The sequence below is a fragment of the Octopus bimaculoides genome, chromosome 9 (assembly GCF_046866305.1).
Source record: "Octopus bimaculoides isolate indiv1 chromosome 9, ASM4686630v1, whole genome shotgun sequence".
NCBI classification, from domain to species: Eukaryota; Metazoa; Mollusca; class Cephalopoda; order Octopoda; family Octopodidae; genus Octopus; species Octopus bimaculoides.
In genome coordinates this window covers 2,156,158-2,182,403 of record NC_142936.1, presented here as the reverse complement: position 1 = coordinate 2,182,403, position 26,246 = coordinate 2,156,158, and the positions used below count along the sequence as shown (strand labels likewise).

General features: G+C 33.2%; 1 protein-coding gene across 1 annotated transcript in view; it reads left to right on the top strand.

Annotated features, from left to right (window-relative positions):
- The window catches only part of LOC106872565 (nucleolar protein 10), a 328,579-nt gene that overhangs the window by 15,024 nt on the left and 287,309 nt on the right, over window positions 1-26,246 (top strand). The window contains exon 2 of the mRNA XM_014919596.3: window positions 1,283-1,441. The gene's annotated coding sequence lies outside the window, so the exon portion shown is untranslated. The remainder of the gene's footprint in view (window positions 1-1,282; window positions 1,442-26,246) is intronic.

Here is a 26,246-nt window from a genome sequence, read left to right as displayed (position 1 = left end):
ACAGAAACAATTCCTATCATAGTAGGTGCCTTAGGTATAATAAAAAAATATTCAGACAAATACATAACAAAAACACCAGGACTTACAAATATATATAACATACAGAAAATTGCACTACTGGGTACTGCACACATTCTACGCAAAACACTTTCAATACAGTAAACATAAGAGCACCACAGCAAACCACAGCACATACCCAAGGCGCACAGAGCTGCGCTCGGTAGTGAAGTGAAAGCACGTTATAAAAATAAAACTACTGAATAATAATAATAATAATAATAATAATAATAACAATAATTCTGCTACTACTATTACTCTACAATGAGGTTAAGAATGGCAACGATGTCGATGGTGTTGAAGCTGATGGTTATGAAGATAATATTAATTGCCTCCGCAGACATTTCTCTATAAACATGGCTTGTTAATTTCCATGTTTACATTCCTGTCTACTGTTAGCCTTCACAACATTGAGAAACATATTTTCTGTTCCAAAAACATTAACTCATTGACTCACCATAGAATGGCTCAAGTTTACTTTTGAGTGTCCCTGAGAAAAATGTAGCCCTTAAAATGGCCTACTGGACCTTATTTATCTTTGCAAAGGACTTATATTTGGGACTTCCAACTTGCAGACAATCGACCGCATTTTTGATTGTTTTTGATGAAAATGAAATGGAATGAAACAAAATGAAATGCTGTTTGAAAATTATTGCATTGGTTTACATTGATGGCCTGTGGTTTCCGTCAGATTATAACGGTTTTCTAAATAGTTACAGCCACCATCGAAACTTACCTTCTTGTTCTACTATTACTTCGATGTCACTAACTGTGTGCAAACTATTCAACTATCCTCATATCTATATCTGCTTTTCTTCTCCCCCGGTTACCCGGCTCTCTCTTTTCACAGAAATCGATAATCTGTCCCGCAACATGACGTCATCGCTTTGTTTCTGTCCGAAATACTGCAGGCCTACTACAAACTAAACTTCGATGACACCAGCATCTCATTGAAGTCGTTGTAACTGAATTATGACACAGCACAAACGCCATTTGGAGATGTAACCGAACGATGACTGATGTCTATGTCTATACAATTAATTAATGAATGGGAAAAATGACAAAAGCTTGCTTTTTGTTGTAATCATTTGAAGCACGCGTTGGCACGAACGAATGCAATATATTTTTCATTGTAAAAATAAACATTCCATTCTATGTAAGATCACTTGTAATAAAATGCCTTCTTTACTCTGTAAAACCGTTTTTCTTGCTGTTTTTTTTTTAGGAATATGGATTTACTAGGAGAGGATTCCCAGTTCCTTCGCTCCAGCCCCTTTTAGTCGCCTCTTACGCCATGCAGGAAGTACAGCGACTGCATTCTACCGACTCCACCACCTCAGTCGTAGGAGGGTTTGCTAGTTACTCATATCGCCTTTCCTCGTAAGTAACGACAAAATAAATTCGACTAAGTTTTCTTAACTTTACATTCATCTATTTTAATAAGATGAGCTTCTTTTCTTAAATTTGCATCTCTCTTCAGAGAAAATAAATTTTATTTCCTCTCAAGTCACAGAGAAAACTGTTTTAAAATTCCGTTTTATCTCGAATGTCATGTGCCTCGTATGATAAAGTAAAATGTATTTTGAGGGCTTATTATTATTATTATTATTATTATTATTATTTTGTTCGTAGATAGAAAACATAAACATTTAAACACAGTCACAGAACATTTATAGAAAATGTTTGTAAAAAATTCATAAGTTTGCTGATGTTGAAATCTTTGTTTCATTTTAAATCGGATAAGATTTTTCATTTAATTTGAAGATCTCCCATCATTTCATAAATCACAACAAAGTATATTTTCATTGCCATGCTTTTTCTTTTTTCTTTTTTTTTTTCTTTTTTTTCTTCATATCCTGAAATTCATTGTGCTGATCGTTCTATCAACCTAAGAAACATGCAGGTAATAAATTTCTTTGTGATTTAAATCATCAATTTTACGAAAATCGTCAATTTTTGAAACATTTTTAAAAAATAGTCCCTCAACGTTATCCGATGCTTATATTATATTTTTTATGTACAAATAGATATAAATGGGTATTCACCAGTCTTGCCATAACGTTCTTTTCTACTTGCAAAAAGCCTTTTCAAATAATTTTGTTTGTAGAGTTTTCTGACGGTTGCAGAGGGGGGAAAAGGAAATAATTGCAACAGTCTGTCATAAATCATAAAATATGAGAATGAATTAACATTAAAAATAGATGTAGGAAATGACATACCGTTTTCCTCAAATGACATTAATGATGAAAAAGTAGAGCACTATGCAATATTTCCTGCAAATAACAGAGAAAATAAAAGTGAAAATATACCTAAATTAGGCAGTAAGTTCTAGTCATACAAAGAAATGAAGTCTTCCTTTCCTGTTACTGGTCATGAATGAAAATTCTCTCAAGATTACCAATTAAAGAGATTGAACCTAGAAGTGGAATAGTAATAAGTCACTCATTTGGCTTTCCAACACACAATGATATGACTAAGATTTAAATATCTTCCCCCCCCCCCCCACCACCACCACCACCTGCATTTCTGATACCATCATTTCCAAGGAACAATCTTTTATTTCAATAGATTCTTCTCTTGAACTGATACTCTCTGGACTTCATTTCCATCATCATGTTTTTTCTTTTCCTTCGTCTATGATTTCATTAAGTTTCTATCGTTTGAATTTTTAGACTAATTAATAATTCGCTCTCAGTTGTTAACTATGGTAACTGGGGAATTAATGCCGAAGCGAATTCAGTTGAATTAGTAAACAACAATGAAACCAGTTGCTTCCAGAAGTATATTCATATATATATATATATATATATATAGATAGATAGATAGATAGATACATTTCTTTTATTAGCCACACAGGGCTCAACAAAGATGGGACGAATACAATGTAGAACTTTTCTTTTTGGGAGGGGGCAGGAAAAAAGAAGTAGGGGTGGGTGTCGATCAAAAGGGATCGTAGGAAGGAAAAAAGGGGGAGTTCGATCAAAAGGGACCGAGAGAAAAAAAAGCGATCAATAGGGATCGTGTATCACAGTAATGTTTTCGTGTAAAAAGAGGGGAGGACAGTTTAGGTTTAGCCGTGGAAAGAAAAGCCTACGGAAAAGACCACGGTAACCTTGGTCAATATCGTCATTGCAGAAACTATAACAGTAAGTGACTCTCTTTTGCCTTTTTGTTTTTTGTCTGGATTTTTTTACTCCTTTATAGTGTTATGCTCAAGGTGGCTCTGTCATTCACACGTGCCATCCTTGCTACATTCACCCATCTTTTTTTGAAGCATTCACTAGACAAGACTTCCCTTTCTACTCTCACCTTCCTCTTCAGATGATACTTGAAGAAGTTGATGAGAGATTGCCCAGAGAGGAAAGTCTTTGTCTCTAGACCTTTCAGACGCGTCCACCATACACATTCTTTCGCCATAGCCACAAGTACGATGAAAATAGCTCTTCCTTCCCGTTTAAAAGAAGGAGGTGCGACATATATATATATATATATATATATATATATGTATGTATGTATGTGTATATATATATATATATATATATATATATATATATATATATATATATATATATATATATATATATATATACATATATATATATACATATATGTATATACATATATGTATACGCATACATATGTGTATGTGTTTGTGTGCGTGTGCGCGTGTCTGTGTGTCTGTGTGTCTGTGTGAGTGAGTGCGCGCGCGTTGCTGACAGGCTTATATCAGCGCAATGTATGTTTACACGTAGTGTGAATTAAATCACAATCAATTTATTGTCAGGAAACCCCTAACGATACTATGCTATCAGGCCCCGTGTTTTGTCTGTGTAAATACATACATACATACATACATACATACATACATACATGCATGCATGCATGCATACATAGATGAGTTGGTATGCGTAGCAGTTTGAAATGAGGTGTATAAAAGATTTAAAAGATTTCTTTATCTGTATCGATGTGCAGGTTCTGCTGGAATTTGCCGACTGATTCTTTTGAATTTTATAACTTTTCTTATTATTGAGTTACTGAGTGTATTATACGCAAAGTAATCTTGATATATATGATGGGTGAATAGTTCTTATATTTGGATGCTGTAGATATTTGATTGCAGTAGTTAGGACGGGTTTTCAGAATAATAATAATAATAATAATAATAATAATAATAATAATAATAATAATAATAATAATGATAATAATGATAATAATAATAATAATAATAATAATAATAATAATAATAATAATAATAATGATAATAATAATAATAATAATAATAATGATAATAATGATAATAATAATAATAATAATAATAATAATAATAATAATAATAATAATAATAATGATAATAATAATAATGATAATAATAATAATAATAATAATGATAATAATGATAATAATAATAATAATAATAATAATAATAATAATAATAATAATAATAATGATAATAATAATAATAATAATAATGATAATAATGATAATAATAATAATAATAATAATAATAATGATAATAATGATAATAATAATAATAATAATAATAATAATAATAATAATAATGATAATAATGATAATAATAATAATAATAATAATAATAATAATAATAATAATAATAATAATAATAATGATAATAATAATAATAATAATAATGATAATAATGATAATAATAATAATAATAATAATAATAATAATAATAATGATAATAATAATAATAATAATAATAATAATAATAATAATAATAATAATGATAATAATGATAATAATAATAATAATAATAATAATAATAATAATAATAATAATAATAATAATGATAATAATAATAATAATAATAATAATGATAATAATGATAATAATAATGATAATAATAATAATAATAATATTAATGATAATAATGATAATAATAATAATAATAATAATAATAATAATAATAATGATAATAATGATAATAATAATAATAATAATAATAATAATAATAATAATAATAATAATAATAATGATAATAATGATAATAATAATAATAATAATAATAATAATAATAATAATAATAATAATAATAATAATAATAATAATAATAATAATAATAATAATAATAATAATAATAATGATAATAATGATAATAATAATAATAATAATAATAATAATAATAAAAATAATAATAATAATAATAATAATAATAATAATAATAATAATTCACCTCGTCTGATGCCTTAACGAATCCACAATTTCGGTGTTTCGGTCTAATACCTTGTTTGTCGACCCCTAGCTCGAAGGAAACGCAAAAAACGGTCTCAGAGTGCAAACGACTTGACTGGATATTGCAAGTTATTCTACTCTACTCCCACAAAATACATCCTATTCGTCGAGTGTTGTGTTTAAAATTTGATAAAACCTTTAATTTATTCATTAGAATATCATTTGCAATTTTATAACATTTACTTAGATGTTGTAATAGATTCACTTTTGAAAATATATTATCGAATATTACATCGTTTTGAATCATTTTTCTATGTGAACAGTGTTTTTTTAATTACATTAAATTTAGCTAAGTATCCCTTGCGTGTTTGACTTATGGATCATAATTTTACCAAACAACTAATAATTAGCGGATATCAGTTTCATATAACATCCCTGCACTTTGTAAATCAAAGTAGAACCAAACGCTCCATGAAGATACAAGATAAGAAATTTTCTTCAATTCGAATCATTATTCTCTCTAGCATCTTTCATGTTTTCTTAAAGCATTATAACTAACTGGTTAATTAATGCGTTATAACTTTTTAATTAATATTGCTTAATGTGATCGCGTGCATATTTCTGAATTTATGAAATTAAAGATGATAAATTTTGAAAGCACTCTTCAAGTTTCCGATTACATTTACTTTCAAATTTTCTAAGGACTGTCATTGAGATCAAGAGGTTTCGAACGACAAATAGAATCTATCGGTTTGAAATACTTTTATGAGAACACCGAATTTTAATACATCCGAGTTATTCGGCACCTTTCTTTTGGTTACAATCGCACTTTTTTGCCATCTTTTTTTTTTTTTTAAGAACGATCAACACATACAGGTCTATTATAAGACTGATTTTTATATATCCTACAACGCGTTTTGATAAATTTTAAATTAAAAATAATTTATTAACTATCAGCTAGATCACCACGTATAGTGATCTAGATATATTTATCCGTTCAATAAATGAAAACGAAATAGTGCTTGAGAAAATTAGTACAAGCTGGTTATAGGAAAGACACGATTAATATTTGTCAAATTATTTTGTGTTCCGTGAGGACAGTGAAATCTCACGTTTCTAGAAAGAAATTATACATTAATAATATTTAAAAAAACCCAATTTTGACAACGTGAAAACTTTTTTGCCTGGAGTTTCACTGTATAGAAAGATTTCCATAGAATTCTTTGGAAATTTGTTTAAAATCTGCAGTAAGAAGCATTTTAACAATGTGCCAGTTACCTGGACAATACAGAAATATATAAAACATGGGAGCTTTCAAGTGAGATGTTAATTTTCATTCATGCCTTTAGTTTTCTAACAAAATATTATTTCCATCTTCTCATCTCAGACGAAAACTTCAGGAAATTCTTTAATTCTCTGTCAGACATAACCGGTTTCGTGAAAATATGCTTTTGACTAATGAACAGTAGAGTTGCTCACATCGAAACTACGAGGGCGATCTGAAAAGTTCAAATGCCAACTATAAGCTGTGGAATCTTGTAGGCAGTAATTTCGACTCTTCTTATTAATGACTGATGTCTCAAGATATAGCAGAAGCTTTGGAATCGAGGATTCAAAGGACTACGTATGTTAAGTGCACACAATGAATATGCGCCTAGATATAGATGCTGAAGCCTCAACGATAATTAGGGCAGAATGCGCTCAAAGCAAGGCTAGACAGGACCATACTATTCAATAGCAGCGAAAATATCCTCAGAAGTGAAAGTTCGATACTAAAAATTACGGTGCAACGAATAAGAATTATTGTCGGCAGTGACCCCCAGCCCCACCCCACCAAAATAAAAGAGAAAACAAAGAAAGAAAAAGAGATAACCATGAAAGGAATTGCAAATTAAAGTCAGGAAGATTCATTTGAACTATGGAAATATAACAGTGAAGCCAATTCTAAAGTGATGAAATGCAATATGAAAGCAAAATAAGGGTTATAAACGCAGAGGCTAATTAAACATTAGAATAACCCGGCAAACAAGTGAAGCTATTTTAAATATGAAGTATTCTGTGCAATGGGTTTCGTAGTAACTGGATAAAAACTCGCAGGGAAATCATTGAATTTAAATGAAAAAGGCAGCTAGCATAGAAATGAAGAGATTGGAAAAGATATTAACGGAAGAAAATATTATAGCGTTATATGTTAGATTTGATTTAAAAGCTATGCGAAATCGAGAAGAAGAGTGAGTTTTAAGAAAGTGGAAACTTCAATGAAGTGGTGAAAGCAAAATCTTCAATAATGCAGCGTTTGAAAAAAATGTTAAATAATTCGAAGAAAAGAAACATGTTTTCCAGATAACTTTGGAGTGTATAGGAAATTATAAAGTCTTTCATGAGAGTTGAAAATCAACAAAGAAGAAAAGCATTACAAGAATTTTGAAGAAATTATCGGCAAGTTTAAGAAAAAGAAAAACGTTCCAACCCAAATAAATAGAACTGGACAAGTATCATTGACGATTCAGTAATGCAAGACACGAGAAGAAATGTTGTCAGAATATTGCCTGGAATCGATAGAGATATATTGAACATCAAGATTTACATCATCCCCCACACACACACATATACTCATACCTATACACACATTAATACGCTGGCACACCTCAAGTTTTAATAAACAAGCATCCTTTAATTAGTGAAGTCGTTCATGTAAAAAGTGTTCCAAAATTTATATGCCAATCAGATATATGTAACCAAAGAAACAGTTTCGTAAATTCATGGTAAGTATTGGAGAGTTATCTACAAAATCCCAAGAGTAATTAGTTTATCTGTTAGCCCGAAAGAAGGCAGTGACCATGACCTGTCGTTTGGCGTCCGAAATTTGACAGAAGGAAGAAGAATGGTGTAAACAAAGTGCCTCAGTCGAATATTTTTAACAGTGTGGACTCCGCTAAAGGTCCTCAAGTTGCCAGTTAATAGTGGCATAACGGGTAACGCTGTGTATTAGACCCCTTTAGCGAATGAGTACGGCAACAAAGACAAAAAAGACATTATATATTTTTATTTTTATTTATATTTTGATTTTAATTTTATTTTTAATTTTTATTTCTATCTTATTTTTGCTGTTGTTTTTCTTCTTGTCTCTACCACACCTCTGTTTTTACCTCTTGCTCTACATTTGTATGAAACCCTTTGTGAATCTCTGACGAGGCCTAGAGGTTCGGGCATGTAACCCCATTTCAAAATGTCATCCGATAATCACTCCGGAAAGGAATATTCGGATAGAATGGGGCTTGCTAAAACTAGGCCGAAACAGCTGTAAGATTAAACTTCTGTTCATCCTCTAATTCCTTATGTACTTTGTACTTCTATATGTAAACCATGTTGGAAAAATAACATAGTCTGCCATAGACACCTGTGCTGTGGTTCTTTCTTTATTTTTCTTTTCTTCCTCTTTTTGTCACTTTTGCTATGAATTAAATTAATGAATTCAGCGGGATACACCGTCTGCAAGTAGTTGGGTTCAGCATATTATCCTCCATTTTCTAATTGTTACACAAATTTTGGGTAAAACCTCCACTTTTACCCGCTCCCATTGATTGCACCTAGTATAGCACTAGTGTAGCAATAATTGGGTACCCTCCCAGCAGTATACTGGATAGATACTATCCCTTAGTGGGTTGAACCCCCAACCCCTAACTCTCTCACGTTATATATATATATATATATATATATATATATATATTATACATTATATATTATATATGTACTTAACATATGTCTATGTAATATATATTCGTGTATATATATATGTATATAGATATGCATATATATATACATACATACATGTAGATATGTGTGTCTTTTGAAGGAGAGAGAGAGAGAGAGAGAGAGAGAGAGAGAGAGAGATGTAGACAGAGAAGAAAAGAAAGGAAAACGAAGTAAATACACTCAAGGCAGAGACGTGAAGATGAATGTTGCTCTTGTAACAAGCAACAAGCAACACATAGCAACCAGTTTACGCAAATGCTCACTCAACTGAATTATATATTTCATTCATCATTGTGTGAATCGACGTAAGGAACAGCACTTTAAAATCCCTCAAAGGTAAATTCTTTCCACGTTATAGAAATGAACAATGTCATCGTGCTGACTACAAATTTCTTGTCACGCGATCATTATTGCTATGAACGAATAGACATGTCGAATAGCCTAGTGGTGTGTGTTGAATATACAAGCGATACCAATCTATATTGAAAGCTGATTGTTTCTCTTTTTATTACACGGAAACCACTGTTAAGTATCATGCCTATGGATTATTGTATTTTGTTTAGCTTCTAGCTGTGGTTTGTGTTAGCGAGCGCTAACGCAATGAGAACACGTCTCAACAGACGCCATGTATCGGAGAATATTATCGAGAGAATTTCGTAAATTTGGATAACTTCGTATGCAGTTACGAACGGGAATTCCTGTGTAACACATTCTCGAAGAGCGAGAAAAACGTTTTATATATTATCTTGACTGTAATTTAATTCCAGTGCCAACATCTTCCTTCTTTATTGCTTTTGCTTGCTGTCGATCATTGGTCGATTCTGAACGACTCCGGCAATATATCAGTTCAGCTGTGAATGATCATACGTGTCCTTTTACCACAGGATAATTTTACTGATTTCAAGAAGAAGAAGAAGAAGAAGAAGAAGAAGAAGAAGAAGAAGAAGAAGAAGAAGAAGAAGAAGAAGAAGAAGAAGAAGAAGAAGAAGAAGAAGAAGAAGAAGAAGAAGAAGAAGAAGAAGAAGAAGAAGAAGAAGAAGAAGAAGAAGAAGAAGAAGAAGAAGTGTTTAGAACTCCTCGGCAATTTAGACTTTAGAAAACAAACTCATTAAAACAAAGCTATATTTCACAAGTATCCATTCCTTGCAAACCATGGTGTAATAAATGACAAAAGTAAGCCGCCTTCACATAGAGAATATAATGAGCAAGATCATATGAATATGTGCATCGTTGTCTAAAACTATAGCCAAGGCTAGCTATAGCAGGTAGAATCGTTAGCACGCTGCACAAACGAACAGCAGCATTTTTTCCGGCATTACGTTCTGAGTTCAAATAACGCGGAGGTCGACTTTACTTTTCATACTTTCTGAGTCTATAAAATAAGTACCAGATGAGCACTGGTATAGATAAAATTGACTGCTCCCTCTCCCCTTAATTTCCGGCTATCTGCTTACAAGTAGAAAGAATTGTCTAAACTATCCCTACGATAGTATTCGCTGTGATGGTGGTGATGTACGGGTCAAATCAACCGCGAATTATTCACTGATTCTGCTGTTTAATGTAGTGAGACATATTGAGAGCCAAGGAAATTAGTTCACTTCAGTGAATTAAATTTCTTCAAAGATATATTTGTTTTGCAAAATTAAAATTTATTTTATTAGAAGCAGCTCTGTAATGCAAACATTATTAGTATCACATAATAAATAGATGTGTGTTGTTAAACGCTTGTAGCTGCGCTATTTTGTCCCTTTAAAGAGGTATTGCGCTTCCAAAAGAAAGAAAAATAGAAAACACAGTCTACTTCAAAGCTAGGCGAAACGAAGTCTCCCAGAAAGGGAATGAGGATGACAGATGCCGATATTTCGCAGTCTTTTCTTTTATTTCTGTTCATCAGTGTCTTATACACGCCACACTTCCGAAACAAATCTGCAACGGAACCTCCCTTAGTCGAAATAACGCAGCTACAAACGTTTAGCAGCAAACATACATTAAATATATGACACTGGTAATATTTGTTTTCATTTGTTTTGCTTCCATTTGATTTTTGCATCTTTTCGTTTTCTTTTTGTAAAAAGTAATAGATATCACATTTTAATTACAAGGCTGATTCGCGTTAAAAGCAGCTGCAGAATTGCTATGCAAAAGATTTATCTTTAAAGAAAATAATTGATATTAATATTAAGTAGAATTTAATTTCGAGAAGGTCTGTATTTAGAGACGATTATTAGCAGATTTTCTTTGTTTCTATATTTGGAGTAGTTCCTTAATGATGGTGGTTCCAGATAGATTAAATCTGAGGAAACGATGGCCCGGCAATAACTGGAATGCCTTGAATCATATTTTTGTTCATTCAGTGTAGATCCGGCGCTACAACAATGACTCGGTAAGCGATTTATTCTTATTTTCGTCTAGTTGTCAATAGAGCACAAATAAAACGAGAACATGCGCCTCTGTTGAAACAAAATTGATGTACAACCAATATTCGGTTGTACCCAGTATGTACCGAATCAGCACACGGAAGTGTAGTAGTCTATGTAGCTGAATAGTTGAATGATCTCCCTTGCAAGAAGGTTTATAGAGTAACCTCCCTTTACTAAGTTTCTCGAAGCATCTGTGTCATGAGATGTGATTCTTAATTATTCAAGAAGCTTAGCATTTCTCTTGGAAGTTTCCTGAACGTCTATTGTTCCATTAAAAAAGAGCTTGTCCGTCTGTTTCTCTACGCCACATGACTGAAAGCCACCGCTTAGCTGTTACTTCTATATTTCCTATCTCTGAACTTTCTTGCATAGATTACTTCATTCAACTAGATTCTACAATTTGATTATGTATCATCATCGACCAGGAAATAAAATGTATTTTTATATAGTAAATACATAGTTCTTAACTTTATTCTTCTTCTCTGTATGAACTCTTGTAATAATAGACAGACAACCATATCAACACCTGGTACTGAATATATATTGCCACTTCAAAAGAATCAAAATCGGACAATGGCTGCCGGATAAATAGCACCGTCCAAACAGCGTCTTTTTACTAGTAATGTGTAATTACACCAAGCTTAGTATTTCTAATGTGTTTCTTTCAATTATACATACATGAAATTATTTCTCTCATTATTTTCGTATTTCTTATTAATTATTTTCTTGTATCGCCAAGTCAACCGTCCAATTCGTTTGTTAAATTTTAATTTCTTGGTTTTCCGTAACTACTAAGCCACGCGCCTTTACTTCTTTATATATATATATATATATATATATATATATATATATATATATATATATATATATATATGCCGTTATTCCACACGGTTTCCGTTTACTAAATCTGCTGACAGATCATTGGTCAGCCCGGGTCCATAGTAGAATACATTTATGTAAGGTGCCGCGTAGTGGGACTGAACTTGAAACCATGTGGTTGCAAAGCGAGCTCCTATTCCGGTAATGGTCCTTCCTGTGGATATTTACACAGACACATACACACACAGAAATAGACAGACAGACACACACATAGATAGATAGATAGAGAGAGAGAGAGAGAGAGAGAGAGAGAGAGAGAGAGAGAGAGAGAGAGAGAGAGAGAGAGATAGGGAGATTACTGCATAGAGATCCACATCGCATATATCGTTGTTTTATGTGATTAAATTTCTGTGACATAGATTATGATAATGATTTATGCGACAATGATTAAAAGCATAAGGAAATTATAACGATCTTGTCAACAATAATGCTATGTAAATGTGTGCACTCACCTGCTGTTTAAATATCTTAGGAGAAACTGACAATTTCAAGTGGTAGATATTAAATCAACTTTATATTGACATCGCTTGCACTTTAATAAACATTCTATTTAATATCGTGTCATAGCGCCAAGTCGACAAGTTGGCAGAATCCTTAGCATTCTAGGTAAAATTCTTAGTCATTATGTTCTGGCTTCAAATTTCTCCGAGGGACAACTTTCCCTTTTATTCTTTTGCAGTTGATAAAAGAAGTACCAGTTAAAATTTCGAGTTGATCTAATCAACTTACTCCTCTGAAATTGCTGGACTCGTGCCAAAATTAGAAATCAATATCTTGCCATCAAGATGTTTTGCTCCAGAATGTATTTAAATGAATACCTGCGACTGCATACACATTCAGGCGCACACATATTTTCACAGACTGCCACGCAATAACAGACACAGTGAATTGACAAAAACACATGTGATATGAATACGCCGATGCTTTTAATTGTCCCTGCATGTCGCCATAAATTTGGAAGAGACGTTCACTGCAACTCGTCTATTAGCTTAAAGCATGGCATTCATAAGCCATAATTTTTGTTTGAATGAAATATCATTTTGATACATGTGACATTTGATTATAAGCAGAATGTTAGCATTATTACATAATTGTCTATTTAGCTAAGTATCATGCCGCTCTGGTCTTCTTACACTCAACATGAAACTAATTAGTCTGACCTATGAACAATCTTTTAAATCGACTTCCTTACACATGATTTTATATCGTATTTCACTACAAGGTAGGAATTTTCATCATAAAAATGAATCAATAACTGGTTGTGGTGGTAGCAGCGGCGGCGGCGGCGGCGGTGGTGGTGAATAAGGCGTGATCAAGGACATCTTTACTGTGACATTCTGTCTAAGATATCTAAGATTACACTATCTAATGTGCCATTTAATTTTTTTAAGACTGTAGGACGTAATCGAACTCAGATTTAGTTGCTATTTCTTGCAAATCTAGTGATTACATAAGGCTCCCTCGTTGACTCGTATAATCCGTTACTTTAGTTACAATAGATCGGTAGCTTCATTTAATGTTTGCAGCATTAAAATGCTGACTAGAAATAATTAGATTTAGTTAATTGTGATATTACATTCTAATGCATCTTGATTCCATATGCTCCATTGTCCAAATCTTCTGACATGCTGTGATCGTTTTCCTCGTATTAATTCTAAACTAAAATTAAATAATTTTTTAAAGTTATTCTTGAGTAAAAAAAAAATGAAGAAGTTCAAATGATGATTTATAACTCATAATTACAAAATGTGAGCTAAGGGAGCTAACTGAAATAGGTCAATGACATGTAAATGAGATAATTCAGGCAGCTGGTAGTTACACTCGATGTGGTACACACACATAAACATGTATTCATATATATATATATATATATATATATATATATTGATATATATATATATATATATATATATATATATATATATATATATATATATATATATATATATATATATATATATATTGATATATATATATATATACATACATATGCATACACCCAAATTCTCAGTTCATTGAAATTTGCCTTTTCGTTAGAAAATGGAAACAAAATTCTTGCAGTAATTACCATTACTTCTCAAAGACCAGCAGAAATTGTATTCGCTGAAGTTAAAAGTCATTGTCCTAGGAATGGTGGTGGTTGGTTTACTTTTGGACCGGTTTCGACTTTATGAGATCTAATCGTGTTCACGTAGCGAGCAGCGTAACGATTTTTCATCTCAAGTTTGTTCAATAAGTGAAGAATATGAGCTTCGACAAGTATTCACAGTTGCATCCTAATTGAATTGATTAGGAAGCGGTTATGAAAACGATGCGCTGGGATATAATCATGCATATTACAGTAATATTGAAACTATTAATTGTTAGAATAATGAGGCGTATTTTTATAATGACCTGATGCAGAGCTAGGGTCTGTAATTATAATGTTCGGAGGGTATCCGCAGTGGTTTTTGAGGTCTTCAACAACTATAAGAAGACGACTGTTGGAAAACATGTGCAACAAATGACTTCCATAGATATGGTGTTTTGATGAAGAGAAATCGAATATAGTGGTTAGTATGAGGCATAAAATAGCAAATATAATTCGGGTAGCGAGGTGGAAAGAAAAGAGTGTATTTTGGTGCAGTTGGCAGGAGAAAAATCAGCTCCGAGGATCAAACACCAATTGCAAATCTAGAAGAAGGCACATTTGTGGGCTGAGGATTGAGGTGCGTTAGTGAGTGAAATCATGCCTCTCATTTAAGGATCCTTTCTCTTGATGCGTTGTAGGATGTCCGGTATACAGCAACAGTAAAAGTTTGAAACCGAATTCATTGACGGTCTCGATGGAGCTTTGCAAACATTAAGTAGCAGTGTCAGGGTTTAAACAATTTTCTGACTGTAAGCAAAAGGTTTTACTTACATAGAGTATTGTCATGCCACGTGTCTGAAATGGCCCTTGGAGCGAGAACATCGGCGATATGAAGCATTGCACTTGTAACAACATTGACGGTTTCGAATATGTGCTGTCCACGAACAAAGGTGTTCAAGAACTAGAATGCTTCTGCGTTATATGAAGGGGCTGCGGCAGCGCATTTTCAACAAGATCAGATTTACTACATCATGAAAGGATCCCATTAGAGAATAATATTTGCCGGGGAGTGGGGGGGGTTTAGCAGGCTTGACTAAAGGTGTCTACATTGCATGTGATTATTGGCTATAGATAGCTGTCAAATACCCGCAAAGTAAACGTTAATGTTACAAAAAGGAAGGACACAAAGTAGAATGTAGTCGCGGATATTCTTGGGAATATATTGGGATGGTGGGTGGTCATATTTGGAAAGCTTTCATCACATATCTAGTCTATCAGAGCTGGCGTGAGGTGCAGAAATATTGTCGTTATAGGTATTGTATAGAATATAAATGGAGGAGTGTGTGTCGAATTCGGCGCGGAATAAAAACTTAAGTAAAGACGAGCAGAACAGGTCAGATTTGATAATATAAAATCTGAGTCTGTCATATTCTGAATTGAACTAATTGGTCGTCATCAGTGATTTGAAGAGAGTCGAAGCATGATTCAGACAGTAAGCTGTGTTCTGTGTAGCTTGAGTGATTGACTGGCAAATGGAAAAGAGCTAGTGTCTGTTGATAGTTGTGGCAGCCGATACATCAAAATGTGTGTGTGTGTATGAGAGAGAGAGAGAGAGAGAGCGTGTAGTGAGTATTAATGAGTGTATGTGTGTGTGAGTGTGCATGTCTGTGTGTGCGTGCGTGGGTGAGTGTCTGTGCGTGCGTAAAGACATATGACGTGAGAAACAAAGTAAAAGCGAAATAGACGTAGAAGACGTTAGAGATATAAAGAGAGAGAGGCAGAGAGACAGAGAATGGGGGGAGGGCGGAGAGAATATTATATTTCCTATTTCAGTATAATAGTTAACTTTAATCAAAATTAGACAATCTTGGTAACTCTAATCAGAGATCAATTTAAAGCTGCGGGCTGGCAGAATCATTAACACACTGGCGAGCGAAATACTTCGGGGTATTTCTTGTCTTTACGCTTTGAGTTCAAATTCCGCCGAGTTGGACTTTGCCCTTCATCCTTTCGGGTCGATAAAATAAGTATCATTTAAATACTGGGTGTCGATGTAATCGACTAACCGCCTCCCCCAAAACCACTGTTCTTGTGGCAAAATTTGTAGCCATTATTATTATTATTATTATTATTATTATTATTATTATTATTATTATTATTTGGGCGGTGAGCTAGCAGAGTCGTTACGGCGCAAGTGAAAATGCTTAGTGGCGTTATGCCAAAGTTTGAATCGAATAATGTGTGATCAATTCAAAGAAATGCTTCACTGGAAACAAGGAATAGACCCGAACCAACAAGGGATCCCTTAAATGAGGGATCGAATTGCTGGGCATAGCGGCCAAATTTTCCTTAAAACATGAAGGACACGTAATTGTCGAATTATTTTTCTTCAGAATATTAGAGGAATCGTTTGGAATGGTGTCCTAGTGATACTATTTCTGATGTAAAGGTAAGAGATAACGACCACAGCGCCTTTGACCAGAGGCGGCTTGCTCAACTACGGTATATCTGGAGCTAATCATCATCATCATCATCATCCACAATCGTCATCATCATCATCGTCATCATCATCAGATCCAATCCATCACTGGAAGAGTAAAAATCTGTAAAACTTTCCTAAAGTTTATCATTTAAATATGAGTTTGTCTAAATAAGCAACTATGTGTATGAGAATGTATACATAAAACATACAAATCTGTCATACATACACACATACATAGAAACATGCATACATATATACACACATACATACATACATACATACATACATACATACAAAAATACCCTGTTGTTGATATTGAAATTACAATGAAGGATCCTTGGATCTAGGTTACAAGCCGGTTTTTTCCTCTATTGGCAAGAAATCTTGAAAACAACTGAATAATGACATACATACATACACAGACACATGAGCACCAGGAGCAGATATAAATATAAACACGTACACAGAGACTATACATATATCTAAGTTTGCACAACATCGTTCAACGATGTTTATCGCACTCGTATTCCTCTTAAGTCCAGCATCGGAACAGCTGCAGCATCGCAATTAATTGGTTCGGTATTTCAAATCTTAAGGAATCTGACACACAATCTTGAACATTCTTCTTCAAAATGATACGCTAAACTGCCACAGATGGCTAAAATAAATCGGGCAATTAAAATATATGGTGCATCAGCATGGCCGCAGCTCTGAGCTGAAACTTTGAAATGAAATGAAATGAAATGAGATCATTATTAGCATTATGATTGTTGTTTGAGGTGGTGGTGGTGTTGATAATAATTATTTCTTTATTGCCTCTTTATAGAGGGGACAAACAAGGACAGGCAAAGGGATTAAGTCGATTACATCGACCCCAGTGCCTAACTGGTAATTATTTAATCGACCCCGAAAGGATGAAAGGCAAAGTCGACCTTGGTGGAATTTGAAGTAATTAGCTTCAAATTTATTCTTTATTATAACTTAATAAACATATTAACATACATAATAGATAATAATATAAATTATATATATATATATATATATATATATATATATATATATATGCATATATATTATTTATATTATTTATATTATTATTTGAGTGAACGGCACGCATCCATTTCCAAGCAAGCATATAATAAATATATTTGTCTACATATAAAACCTAAACATATATAAACATATATAAACATATATAAACATATATACGCATGTAATAAATATTTAGATATATTTTCTTTTTATTTTTATTGCATTAATCATTCTCCATTTGGTTACTGCTAAGTAGTTTTCTACTCTTTTCATGATATTTTGTATCAGATCTTGAGAGGAGTTAAATGTATTTTATTTATATTATGTAATGGTTTTAGGTTATGATTTGTAGCTTTCCGTTTCTATGTAATCTTCTCAATGAACTCCAAGCTTATTATGTTGATGCTGTAAAAACATAACTAAGATGGCTTATGTGTCTTATCTTGTATCTAGTTCTCAGTTCAGTTTTTAATACTCGCTTTACTCTTCGCAAATTTTCTCTTTCATTTCTATTCGCTGTATCATGTACTACTATTACAAGTATTAATGATTAGCATCTAATTCCCTAATTTTGGTGCCTGTAATTTAATCTTCTCGGTGCTAGTTACTTTTTCTGTTCTTTTCTTATAATATTGTCATATATTCTACGCTTATGCTCATTTTCATTGTTTCAGTTTATGAACAATTTTAGCAGGTTTTTCATTTGGGTATTTTCTCTTCTATATAATATATCGTTATTGACAAAGAGGAAATACTATATAGTATGTCTGTATTACCACTTGTAGTTTCATTTATTTGATTTGCGAATAGCGTCAGAGCTACGCAGAAGAGATAAGAAACTCCTTGAAAATTGTTTTATTTAATTTATAAGGCTCGTTACATTTATTTTCTAATTATTTTGTGTTCATTGTTGATATGGCATTATTGATATCGCTTATTAGAATTGGAAGTATTTTCTTTAGCTCGTCTCCAGGATCCATGTGTATTGTATACTGTCAAATAATTTTCTTAACTCAATCCAAGCCATGCTAATTCCCCCCCACCACCATCTTTTTCTCTATCCTATAAGAGATCGATTTACCTGTAACTGCTTTTATCGGACATATATCCCTTTTTGCACCTTTTCTGTTCATCTAGTAGCAGGTTCCTTTTTTTCCAAATAATTAACCAGCATATACTGTGGTGTTTGTCTCTTTGCTGCCGACACACTTTTCTCGGGTGATTCGGAATGTTATGGCTTCGCTCATGATTGACCATGGGATTGAACGCAGAATGTTCCTCTCCAAAGCACAAGTCCGGGCAAGGTAACTAAGGTAACACCTCTTATCTTTCGAGCACCTTCCGGAGTATTCGAGCGGTTCCGAGCAGTGCTGTTTTCTGTAAGTGCTCCACCCTTATTGCAGCCCCAATTTGTTTCACGTACTTATCGAGATTTTTGCTCACTGTTCCCAAGGCTCCGACAATTATTGGTACTACTGCTCTGTCAAGTTCATACTTGTTGCAAAGTGTCAAATGGACAAGCCTGGCTATATTGATGTGGCGTCTCTTATATTCCTTCTGGGCTAGCGGCGTACATTATTATTCCTTCGTAACACAGTCTAGGTAAAAATGCACCGGAGTCTTTAGTCATCTGCCAAGTCACGACAAGGAACCCAGACAGATAATACTTTCCTTAAGATGTGCACTGTGCCCAATAAGGCTGCTTTTTGCAAGACATCAATCTGGCATTGGATTTCCAGTTGCCTTAAGAAGTCTTGAAGTGTCAATGGGATTGAGCCCAATGCTCCGATCACTACTGTATCACTTTTACACTAACCTCTCGCATTCCATACAGTCTTGCCATTTCCACTTTCAATTAGGAGTACTTGGTGATTTTTTCAACCTCTTTAGTCACAGCATTCATGTCATTTGGTATGGCTACATCAATGATCTGACAGTATTTGTCTCTCTTAGTCGATAAATTAAGTACCAGTTATTATCATTATGAAAGACTCTCGGATAGTTCTTAATTAGTGGTTATTATTTACTTGAAAGCAGGCAACAACAAATCACCAAAGGTTTCAAGTAGTGCCCCTCTCCTGTGACTCAGAGGCAATACTCTTCTTAGAATGCGATCTGTACCTAACAATGCTGTCTTCTGGATCACTTCGAGCCTGACAGTAGCTCCAATATTCTTAATATGTTATTATTATCATTATTATTATTATTATTATTATTATTATTATTATTATTATTATTATTAAAATTATTATTAAAATTATTATTATCAATAATAATATATCAACAAGAGTTAATCTTATCTGGGAAGTATAACACTGAAAGCTTGGCAATGTAGCTCTTCGTAAATATGAAATAGGTATAAATCCAACAATGTTACCAAAGCAAAGACCAAAATCAAGATAAAATGAAGAAAGTGATGCGAGAAGAAAGCCAGGAGCGCAACTGACTCTGTTTTATATATTACATGTGATTATTGCTAAGAAAATATATCGTTGAAATAATATAAGACATAAGCATAGATGGCGTGATCATATGGGTCAAACAAACACAGCGGTAAACATTTGAATAGAAACAAAACGAAACTATAACAGTAAATAGAACTGTTATACATATTCATGTGATTTTCATTACTTATTAAACACAAACAAGTTAAATAGGATATATATCCAAAAATATAGAACAAATAATCGCTTGAGACAAACAAGCCAAAATGAAATGGTCTTAGTTTTAAACGAAAAGCGAAAACGTGCATAATACATCGTTATTAATAACAAAAAACTACGTGTGTGTATACATAAATCCGTAACAAAACATAAGCAGCTGAGCTTGGGCGAATGATGAATTGCGCAACATTATTTCATGTCGATCACGATAGCAAAGTAATGTAATAGGAGGTGCAGAAGTGCTCACAATAAAAAAAGGTTATTTCTAACAAGCTCGATTCCGAAATATAAACAATATTAAAAGACCATTAAACTAATGCACAATAAACTAATGTGTTTATTCTATGAGTTATTTCAAGAAGACGAAAGAATTGTGGAGAACAACAAATCACAGGCGCTAAAGAAAATATCTTTCATCTTTCATTTTTATGTGCTTCAGTCGTTGGACTGCAGCCATGCTGGAGCAATGCCTTCAAGGGTTCCAGTCGACGAAATCGAGCCCAAACGTTATTTCTTTTAAGTCTGGTACTTAATCTATCGTATTTTGCTGAGCTACTGAAAGTTACGAGGTTGCAAATAGACCATGGCCGGTTGTCGAGCGGTGGACGACAAAAACAGAGATACATATACATATGCACATATATATATATATATATATATATATATATATATATATATATATATATATATATATATATATATATATATACATATGTATACATATATATATATATATATATATATATATATATATATATATATATATACACACATATGTATACATATATATATATATATACATATGTATACATATATATATTAATATGTATCAGGTCATCCCATAAGTTCTGTCCAATTTTACCTTTTTTAAAATTGAATGAAATTTAATAGTATTTTACAATGTTTAATGGAATTAAAAATTATTTATATGCATTTATGTACATTGAAACTAATTAAATATTATTTTACAGAAAAATAGAATTAAAATTTCTAGCATGGAAGTATTCAAAGAGCATTTGAGACACATAATGCTTTATGAGTGCAAAAAAGGAAACTCTGCAGCCGAAGCGACTCGAAACATACACGCAGTTTATAGGAAAGAATGCTTGAATGAAAGAACTTGCAGAAGATGGTTTGCAAAATTCAGAAGTGGAGATTTTAACCACTTATATTAATATTGTTGTTATTATGAAATATTTGTATTGCCGTCGATAAAAATAAGAATATTAATATCTATATAAACATTTGCTTCTATATATTTTTACTGATGATTAGTAATTTTCACACTAAGGCTGTCCACATTTTAGCGCTAAGCAATTAAGGACGCCAACCCAAGTACTTGGCTCATACTTATTTGATCGATCCCCAAAGGATGAAAGGTGTTTGGGCTCAGTGTGCGAAGAGCCGGAATAAATGTTGCTAAGCATTTCATCCGGAGCCTTAACGATTCTACCAGATAACCACCTAATCTCAATTTTGGCACAAAGCCATAAATTTTGAGGATAGGATTAAAATCAATACAATAGACCCCAATATTAGACTGGTATTTTATTTTATCGGCCTCAGAGTGCTAAAAGGCAAGGTTGATCACGACTGTATTTGAGCTCAGAACATAAAGAACGGAAGCCAATACCACAAAGTATTTCGTCTGAAGGTGAAACGATTCTGCCAGTCCAGCGCCCTTGTTTCTGATTCAGACAAAAAACTATCAATTTGGAGGAACGAGAGTGTAAAGTGATATCGCCGGCCCCACTACTGTTGTGGTACTTGATTTCATGGACCCTGGAAGGATGAAAGGCAAATTTGATGTCGGCGAAATTTCAAGTCAGATGAACGAGACGAATTTTTCCCGGCGTAAAACAATTTTGCTAGCTTACCCTCTTAATAATAATAATAATAATAATAATAATAATAATAATGATGATGATGATGATGATGATGATGATGATAACAACAACAACAACGACGACGACGATAATGATAGTGAGGATTACAAAAAACAGCAATGGAACCGGACGTGGTAAAGAATAACCTATATGAGCGTATTCAAAAAAAGAGGTGAAATGGAAGACGATAAAATACATGATTCTAGATTATATAAAAAAAGAAGAGATTAGAAAGAAACGAAACAAATTAGGAGATATCGGATTAGAATTATCAGTGTTGAGAAAGAACAGTATTGATATGATGTGGTGGTCCTCTTCTTCAACTAACGACAAATGAACTAGATGGAATTGGCAGACGAGAAACTTAATAACAATGCAAAACAAGTTACAGAAACGAAATATTATAAAGTAGAAAGCGAAGGAAGAGGTAGGCGTCTACGAAATGTTTGGAAATTACAGGACTAACCAGATGTCGGGAAAAAAAGAAGAGAATCTACATCAATGGAAGAAAAGGTTCAATGGTAAATACCTGGACGCAGAAAGGGATTAAAAACAAAACAAAAAGGAAAGGCTGTGAATGGGAAGAGATAAAATTTACATAAATAGTTTGCGAGGCAAATAGACGACTTAACTAAAAAAAAAAAAAGGAACGATACGTTTCACCAAAAGATGAAGGATTAAAGATGGAAAAACTGCTCTGTAGTAGCTGCACAGTCGATTAATAGAAACTTTTGTTAAGGTAAAATGAAGCGGAAGCCAGTGAGACAGACTGTATTACGTTTATGACAAAATAGACAAAGCTTTGCAGTATGGAGTTTGAGGATATAATTTTGATATAACGTATCTTAGCAAGGAGAAAGGCTGCAGGAAATTATATAAAAGTTTTCTTATCATATTTTATGCATAAAGTAACACAAGAAGCTTTTTTATGCGAATACCATATACCACGAAGATATTTGGCAGGAAGTTTGATAGCAAATTATATGAAAAATGTAGCGATATTGGCCTGAAACCATTATTAAATAGATCTGTTGTAAGATCCGTAAAACTTTATCTGGCCAAATTGACCGTGCCTTTGAGGAATGGAGACAAGTTATGACCATAATATGAAAAGAATAAAGAGAAATATTTAAATATCGCATTTTGTGAACCTTATAATAGCAGATTCGCTGTGAACATGGAAAACTAGGAATAATACCGGATTTATAAGAGACAAAGGATAACTGCGAATAAGTTATAATTTATTTTGCAATAATCCCTCGCAAATACACTTCAGATGGATATGACATAAAATAAAATTGGACATTAGGCGCAGGAGTGGTTGTGTGGTAAGAGGATTGCTGACCGACAACATGTAAAAATATAGCTGTGCCTTCCTGCAATGTATATAATGTATATATAATGTATATATAATGTATATAATGTATATAATGTATATAATGCGTAAGCGGGATAATGACTTTCTCATTTCAACTCTGCATTTGTTGCAGAATTTTTTCTCTAAAGACTACATTAAGAAGAAATAACATTCCAATCGCTTGCGCCATGCGTCATGGTATAAGTTGAATGTTGTGAATAACTTGAATCTGTATTACCAGTTGAATTAATTTCACTTCATCAACGCTACAAAAGTCCTAGCGAATACACACAGTTACTCGGAAACCATAGATATGTTGCTTCCCAATTGAAAAAACAACAAAATATTTGAACATACAGTGGAGCGTGATATATCCTGGATCCTCCAAATTAGTTTTAATTCCGGATTAAAATTATTTGGTATCATTTATTGAACCAATGCTTGTTGGTAACTATACACTTCATAGCATTATACCATCTTTTTTCCAAAACGCTGCTCGCATTCACATCATGATTTTCTTCTCGAGTGTTTCTAGCATGTTATCTTGGAATTTAACAGGTCTTGATTAAACACAACCACCGGGTCCTTGTCAATTTTTGGTGCAGTCTACTGTGTCGAGTCACATTTTTCATGTAACTATTGATCTACCAATGTAGGCCAGGCAACATGCAGTGACATCGACATCAACAGTATTTGTGAGCTTTTAAAGGCCGTGAGCACTGCCAGCCCTGCACTGATTAACCTGTGAAGCTTAGATCTTTGTCCCTAGCGTTCCAATTAGCCTTTGTGTGATCGTAATCACAGACGATGTTTATTTGTATTCTTTTGGAGTTCGCACCTTCAGAGCAATACCTGCACTTTAAGTCTTTTTATGATTAACTTAGAAGTAGTTAAGAAAAGATAACTACTGAGCGTGAAATATTAACATCAAAAGAGATTGATACGTTTATCATGAAAATTGATAGAAATATAAAGTATTCACGAAATAATCGAGGTTGGAAACAAATTGCAGCAAACATTATAAAAGATCGATAGAAACATCAGCTAGATCCAATTGATACACATAAACAGATCGATACAAATACAGTAAAAGATTATTGCAAACCTAACATATGGATACAAATATCAGTTACAGAGATATCATTAACATCTCTTGATACGCACCGAATTCAGGAATTATCTTTTGCTTGCTCCATCAAGTGCAGATTAATTTGTTTTATGGAAACAAAGTCATAAATCAAAAGGATAAGGTCATGGAGTGCGAGATCTTCGTATCTCTTCACAAAAATAGTATGGAGTGTATGTCGGTGCAAGCGTGGCTGTGTGGTAAGAAGTTTGCTTCCTAATCACATGGTCCTGAGTTCAGCCCCACTGAAAGTGTTTTCTATTTATGCCTCGGACCGACTAAATGTTTGGGAGTGGATTTCGTAGATGGAAACTGAAAGCCTGTCTTATGTCTATCTCTCTGTCTATATATATTATTGTGTTTGCGGAGAGTCATTCTCTTTTAGAGCCTCATTACTTAATCAGGTTTCATTCGTTCGACTAAAACTCTTCAGGGAAGGGATGCTCCAGCATGGCCGTAATCCATTGACTAAAAAGAAGTAAAGGTAAACGGTAAAAGGTATGCGTCGGGTCCATTCCACCACTTGGACTGATTTCCGCCTGGCGTGTGGCCAGCTTTTGCCACTAACGAATTACAGGTGTTCGCAGTCGAATCTTACAGTCACTGCATCGATATCTTATCACCTACATTAAAAATTTGTCATCAGTGACTTGTTTGTATATTTTCCCTCAAATTTGGAAGAATGCAAAACAATTTTCTGTCAACGGAAATCGAGCTAACGACATTGAACACAAACGCTAAGCGTTGTCAGAAATTTACTTGTGTGTTCTGTCTTTAATAATTGCTTTTCAGTAAAAGAAATGTTTTTCAAATTACAAATCACCGCGCATCAATGATCTCACTGCAAATTCTCACGAATTTTTAAAAATATTTAATTAAATGTAAAAGCTTCTTATTGGCGATAAGTAGCAACATTTTCTCTTGAAAAGCAAACACTCATTAAAAACGGAGAAATTGGTACATAATTGAGTCCTAGATATATACTATGTGCATAAAATATACGACGGCCATGGCCACAACATCGTTTAACTCGAACTAAACGACAATAAAGATAATTTTGTTTTGAACCAATGACAGGACCGATTTCTACATGATATATGTATAATGTCGCCAGTTGTGCTGCTTACATGTAGACCCAGAATAACTTTAATTAAGCGGATTTATGACCAACGTAGGCTGTATGGTATTGATTATGGCCTTCTTTTACAAAATGACTTGGGGAGATCTGAGATAAATATCAACGCTGCTCAATTTCTGTCAACCAAATTATATTCGCAAATTAAATGGTCAGATGCACGCTATAGCTGCGCTTGCAGTGCATCCC